This window comes from Macaca fascicularis, chromosome 11 (assembly GCF_037993035.2).
Source record: "Macaca fascicularis isolate 582-1 chromosome 11, T2T-MFA8v1.1".
Taxonomy (NCBI): Eukaryota; Metazoa; Chordata; class Mammalia; order Primates; family Cercopithecidae; genus Macaca; species Macaca fascicularis.
The window spans coordinates 11,259,194-11,266,687 of NC_088385.1; the positions used below are offsets into that span (position 1 = coordinate 11,259,194).

The following is a 7,494-nucleotide window of genomic DNA, read 5'->3' on the forward strand; positions in this document are numbered from 1 at the left end:
CAGACGGATTCACAGCCACTTTCTACCAGAGGTACAAATAGGAGCTGGTACCATTCCTTTTGAAACTGTTCCAATCAACAGAAAAAGAGGGAATCCTCCCTAACTCATTTTAGGAGGCCAGCATCTTCCTGATACCAAAGCCTGGCAGAGACACAACAAAAAAAGAGAATTTTAGACCAATATACCTGATGAATATCAATGTAAAAATCCTCAATAAAATACTGGCAAATGGAATCCAGCAGCACATCAAAAAGCTTATTCACCATGATCAAGTGGGCTTCATCCCTGGGATGCAAGCCTGGTTCAACATATGCAAATCAATCAATGTAATCCATCATATAAACAGAACCAAAGATAAAAACCACATGTTTATCTCAATAGATGAAGAAAAGGCCTTTCACAAAATTCAACAGCCCTTCATGCTAGAAACTCTCAATAAACTAGGTATTGATGGGCCGTAACTCAAAATAATAAGAGCTGGTTATGACAGACCCACAGCCAAAATCAAAAACTGGAAGCATTCCCTTTGAAAACTGGCACAAGACAGGGATGTCCTCTCTCACCACTCCTATTCAACATAGTGTTGGAAGTTCTGGCCAGGGCAATCAGGCAGGAGAAAGAAATAAAGAGTATTCGATTAAGAAAAGAGAAAGTCAAATTGTACTGGTTTGCAGATGTATGTTTAGAAAACCCCATCATCTCAGCCCAAAATCTCTTTAAGCTGATAAGCAACTGCAGCAAAGTCTCAGGATACAAAATCAATGTGCAAAAATCACAAGCATTCCTCTACACCAATAATAGATAAACAGAGAGCCAAATCATGAGAGAACTCCCATTCACAATTGCTTCAAGGAGAATAAAATACCTAGGAATCCAACTTACAAGGGATGTGAAGGACCTCTTCAAGGAGAAATGCAAACCACTGCTCAACGAAATAAAAAAGGACACAAACAAATGGAAGAGCATTCCATGCTCATGGATTGGAAGAATCAATATCATGAAAATGGCCATACTGCCCAAGGTAATTTATAGATTCAATGCCATCCCCATCAAGCTACCAATGACTTTCTTCACAGAATTGGAAAAAACCACCCTAAAGTTCATATGGAACCAAAAAAGAACCCTCATTACCAAGACAATCCTAAGACAAAAGAACAAAGCAGGAGACATCACACTACCTGACTTCAAACTATATTATAAGGCTACAGTAACCAAAACTGCATGGTACTGGTACCAAAACAGAGATATAGACCAATGGAACAGAACAAAGCCCTCAGGAATAATATCACACATCTACAACCATCTGATCTTTGACAAACCTGACAAAAACAAGAAATGGGGAAAGGATTCCTTATTTAACAAATGGTGCTGGGAAAATTGGCTAGCCGTATGTAGAAAGCTGAAACTAGATCTCTTCCTTACACCTTATACAAAAATTAATTCAAGATGAATTAAAGACTTAAATGTTAGATAAATGTTAGACCTAAAACCATAAAAACCCTAGAAGAACATCTAGGCAATACCATTCAGGACATAGGCATGGGCAAAGACTTCATGACTAAAACACCAAAAGCAATGGCAACAAAAGCCAAAATTGACAAATGGGATCTAATTAAACTAAAGAGCTTCTGCACAGCAAAAGAAACTACCACCAGAGTGAACAGGCAAACCACAGAATGGGAGAAACTTTTTACAGCCCATCTGACAAAGGGCTAATATCCAGAATCTACAAAGAACTTAAACAAATTTACAAGAAAAAATCAAACAACCCCATCCAAAAGTGGGCAAAGGATATGAACAGACACTTCGCAAAAGAAGACATTTATGTAGCCAACAGACCCATGAAAAAATGCTCATCATCACAGGCCATCAGAGAAATGCAAATCAAAACCACAATGAGATACCAAGTCACACCAGTTAGAATGGTGATCATTAAAAAGTCAGGAAACAACAGGTGCTAGAGACAATGTGGAGAAATAGGAATGCTTTTACACTGTTGGTGGGACTGTAAACTAGTTCAACCATTGTGGAAGATAGTGTGGTGATTCCTCAAGGATCTAGAACTAAAAATACCATTTGACCCAGCCATCCCATTACTGGGCATACACCCAAAGGATTATAAATCATGCTGCTATAAAGTCACATGCACACGTATGTTTATTGTGGCACTATTCAGAATAGCAAAGACTTGGAACCAACCCAAATGTCCATCAGTGATAGACTGGATTTGGAAAATGCGGCACATATACAGCATGGAATACTATGCAGCCATAAAAAAGGATGAGTTCATGTCCTTAGTAGGGACATGGATGAAGCTGGAAACCATCATTCTGAGCAAACTATTGCAAGGGCAGAAAACCAAATAGTGCATGTTCTCACTCATAGGTGGGAATTGAAAAATGAGAACACTTGGACACAGGGTGGGGACCACCACACACCGGGGCCTGTCGTGGGGTGGGGGGATGAGGGAGGGATAGCATTAGGAGATATACCTAATGTAAGTGACGAGTTGATGGGTGCAGCACACCAACATGCCACATGTATACATAGGTAACAAACCTGCACGTTGTGCACATGTACCCTAGAACTTGAAGTATAATAAATAAATAAATACATAAATAAATAAATAAATAAATAAATAAATAAAATATTTTAAAAAAGACTTTAAGTGTCTCCAAGTCTGACATTTTCACATTACAAGTTAAAAAAAAAAACAGCAAACTCTGAGATTTCCTAAAAGTCACTTTCTATTATTGGAGCAGAATTAAACCAGGTGCTCAAATTACTTGACAATGGAAACAGTCTTCTGGGTTTGAACCCTGAAGACAGAAAGTGTTTATCCATCGAAGAAAATTTTCATTATATGTCTATCATGAGAGCACACACTTATTTCTTAAAACTCACTGATAATTATGAAGTGAGATGTGTGTGTGACTTTCACAATCCACTCTTTAGTGAGTCAGTTAAAATGTTCTTAACTATCTGACTATTTGGTAACTAACAGTCTTTTTATTGGTACTAGTGTATTTGGTTCTGCCATACATCTTATCTAAATTTTTAGGATACACAGAGTCTGCCACAATTATGAAAGTGTATCCTGGGTCATCTGCATGGAATAATTCGATATATTTATAGAATTATTCTCGAGCTTTAGTATATAAAGCTTTAGTGCGTATAAAGATCTCAAACTATAGTATATATAAGAATAACTTGAAAACTTGTTAATAATGCAGATTCTTGCGACAATAAACCCCTTTTTCTTCCCAAAGTACAGTTAGCTAGAATGGAGAATGTGCTAAAAATTATTTCAGGTGGTTCATGGACCACATTTAAAGAAACATTCATCAAGTAAATGTAAAGAGTGGGAGTATCTTAGAAAGGTCAATAGAGTGACTAGAAGTCTGATCTAATTAGGGGATTAAGATAGTGTTTTAGTGCACTCAAGTATAACTTCAAGTTCTGAATCATAACTGTGTCTACTAGGAAGCCACAATGGCCGTACCAAAAATAACTGATTTGCAGTAAGCTGTTCTCTTCAAACAGATGCTTGCAAAAGCCTATAAAGTGCAAAAGTATAAACTAGCTAGAAATATCAACCAAAGAAGAGTCTTCACTTGTCCATACATGGCATGAAACGTGTTGATGGATCATCTTGCTTGTTACAGAGTATGCAGAGCAACAACCAATCACCTGCACAATTTTCTTCTATCACAACAGATCCTTGTTATATAATTATTAATGTGTGTATATATTTTATATACATATGTAATATATATTACATATTATTATAATGTGCCTATAAATATATATGTTCTATCTCTCTCTATATATACACACACATATATAAAACCCTCATGAAAATTCAGATCTATAATTTTTTTCTATTTATGCTAGTGAATCCACTTGATGATGTAATTATGCAAATTACACTTTACAGCAAAGCATATCAGAATTTATGAATATCTTATCACTAGAAAATATAGATAGTGAGAGAGAGAGAATTGACAAAACACACACACACACATACACACACAATATAATATGAAACCTAAAAAATTCAAAGAATTAATGATTATACGTAATCCTAAGATTTATAATGTAGTAATAGTAGAGGTAATAACTGAGCAGCTCAAGGAACAATAAAGACAAGTTGTTGACTAGATTACCTATTTTTGACATTGAACTTTGCCAGGTTAGCAGTGGGCATTGGGATGGACAGGAAAATACAGTTAAAAAAAAACAATGTAACTGTTGAAAATGAAGAGCCACAATGGAGGCCAGAAGGTGACCACAAAAAGAAGTGATTAAGAGGATAATTTTGTGCAAGAAGGTAAAGATACAAAAGTGAGCAAATGTTAATCATGAGCTAAGAGAATCTACTTTAGGCTTAAAAATGAAAAAAGGAAGGGATGACATTAGCAAGACAGCAGAATAGGAAATTACGGGACTGCCTTCCCCACAGGCTTATTGCTGTGGCAACACTAGAGACTACTAGAGAAGCTGAAGCACCAGCCCATTATAAAACCAAGAAAGGATTCCCCCCCCAAAAAAAGGATAGAAAAAATTTGTGACATTTGACATGCCCATTCATGTCCCACCTTTATGCATTATATTGTGAAGCAACTGGGAGGAACCACCCCATACAAGGGATTCTCTCTCCTGATGGAAACGAAAAAGTGGACCATGCATCTCATGCTGGGGCTTGTCTGAGGGCTGCCTGAGGAACTGGTTTCTGTCTCCCCTGACTCACAGTGCTGGTGGGACGGGTAGTAGAGTGTGGAAGGCACTGAAAGCAAAGGCTAGCAGCATGTTAGAGTTGCAGTTTTATAGGACAACACCAAGAAAAGTAAGACATGAGAAAAGGTTTCAAAGGTCCCAGAACCTCAAACTGAGTTGATTGGTAAAGCTAAGAGAGGTGGTTGTTTTTTCAAAAGCCCAAAACCCAGAAAAAATGTATATGTGTGTGTGTGTGTGTGTATATAGATACAGATATAGATATAGATATAGACAGATATAGATATCTCTATATAGATATCTATATCTATATCTCACAAGGCATACAAAGAAACAGAGAAACAGATTGGTCCAATCAAAAGACCAAAATAAAACCTGTCCTAAAACGAAAGCAACACAGATCTAAGAGCTGCTTGACAAAGAATTTTTTAAATTGTCATAAATACACTCAATAAACTAAACAAGGGGACAGATATGCCACCAAAGGAGATAAGAAAAATAGTGCATCAACACAATGAGATTATTAACAAATATACGAAACACTATAACAAAGAACCAAATAGAAATTATGGAGTGAAAAATACAATAACTGAACTGAAAAGCTTATTAGAGGTTCAATGGCAGACTTGATCAAAAAGAAGAATCAAAGGTAAATTCATGGGCAAGTAGAGTAACCTGTATTATCTTAATTTTGGTGCATAGATTTTAAATGATAAAACTGTACAACAAATAGGTACAATTGCATGTTAACTGGTACACAGTAGATAAATATGTAACTTGTGACATCAATAACATAAAGTGTTGGGGGGGCAAAGCTGCAATGTAGTACAATGTTTGTATATGATTGAAGTTGTTAACAGTTTAAAATAGACTATTATAACTTTAAGATGCTTTACATAATTACCATGGCGACCAAAAAGAAAATATCTATGGAATACAGGAAAAAAGAAAATGCAAAAAGAATAAAAGTATGTCACTCCAAAAAATCAATGTAATACAAAGGAAGGCAGAGAAAATGAGAGATAAAAAAGTCAGAAGACACGCAAAAAAAATTGACAGTGCTTGCTTCAGCAGTACACAAACTAAAGTTGGAACAAGACAGAGAAGATTTGTGTGACCCTTGAGCAACGATGACATGCAAGTTTGTGAAGTGTTTTATTTTTTAACAAAAAGCCATTAAGAAAATTACAAAGTAAGTCTTAATATCAGGACATATATAGGCTAAAAGTGAAAAAATGGAAAAAATCAGATTCTGGTCAAATAATAACCAAAATAGAGCAAGAGTGGCTACATAATATCAAACAAAGAGACTTTAAATGAAAAACTTACAGGAGACAAAGAAGGATATCCTATAATGAAAAACATTCAATTCACCATGAATATATTACTATTATGAATACTTATGCACAAAACCTAATAGCTCTTAAATATATAAATCAAGCTTTGAAAGAATTGAAAGGAGAAAAACACAGAAACACAATTGTAGTAGAAGACTTCAATAAGTTACATTTAATAGTTGATAGAAGAACCAGACAGAACATTAATAAGGAAATAGAAGACTTGAACAACACTGTAAACCAACTGGACCCAATAGACACATACAGAACATTCCAACCAACAGCACCAGGGTATACATTCATTTTGAGTGCACATGGAGCATTTTCCAGGATACATCACATGTTAGGTCACAAAACACATCTTAACAAATTCAAAAACATTGAAATCATAGAAAGTATCGTTTCCAATCACCATACAGTGAACTAGAAATCACTAACACAAGAGAAACTGAAAAATCTACAAATACTTAGAAATTAAACAACTCTTAAATGACCAATGGAGTCACAAAACAAGTCACAATGGAAATTAGGAAATACATTGGGACAAATGAGACTGAAAACACAACATACCAAAACTTGTGGGATGCAGCAAAAGCAATGATAAAGAAATTTTATAGTTGTAAATGTGTAAGCTAAAAAAGAAGAAATATCTCAATCAATGATCTAACTTTGCACCTTAGGAAACCAAAAAATAAGAACAAACTAAACTCAAATTTAGCAGAAGGGAAATAATAAAGATTAGAGCAGTGATAAACAAAATAAAAACTAAAAATAATGGACAAAAAACCAACAAAATTGATAAACCCTTAGCTAGATTAAAAAAAGAGAAGAAGCAAATAAATAAAATCAGAAATGAAAAAAGAGATATTACAATTGATACCACAGAAATAAAAAAAGATCATGAGAATACTGTGAACAATTGCATGCCAACAAATTGGATAACCTAAAAGAAATGTACAAATTCCTAGAAACATACAAGCTAGCAAGACTGAATCATGTAGATATAAAAAATCTGAAAAGATCAATAACTAGTATGAAGATTGAATTAGTAATCAAAAATCCCCCTAAAAAGAAATCCCAGGTGGCTTCACTGGAGAATTCTACTAAACATTTACAAAAGAATTAACACCAGTTTCCCTGAAACTCCTTCATAGAATTCAAGAGGATAGAATGCTTCTAAATTCCTTATAGCAGGTCAAAATTGCCCTAATACCAAAGCTAGGCAAAGACACTGCAAGAAAAGAAAACTACAGACCAATATCTCTGATGAATTTGAATGCAAAAATCCTCAACGAAATACTAGCAAACCAAATTCAATAGTATATTAAGAGAATCATATATGATAACCAATGGGATTTACTCAGGAATGCAAGGATAGTTTAGCATATGAAAATCCATCTATGGGTGCAATGACTCATGCCTG

The 7,494-nt window shown here is 35.0% G+C and overlaps 1 non-coding gene across 1 annotated transcript; it reads left to right on the plus strand.

Annotated features, from left to right (window-relative positions):
- Nucleotides 1–5,792: 5,792 nt before the first annotated feature.
- On the plus strand, nt 5,793–5,899 carry LOC123567741 (U6 spliceosomal RNA). The gene has a single exon (XR_006690848.1). It is a non-coding gene; the product is annotated as a U6 spliceosomal RNA (small nuclear RNA).
- The last annotated feature ends 1,595 nt before the right edge of the window (nt 5,900–7,494 follow it).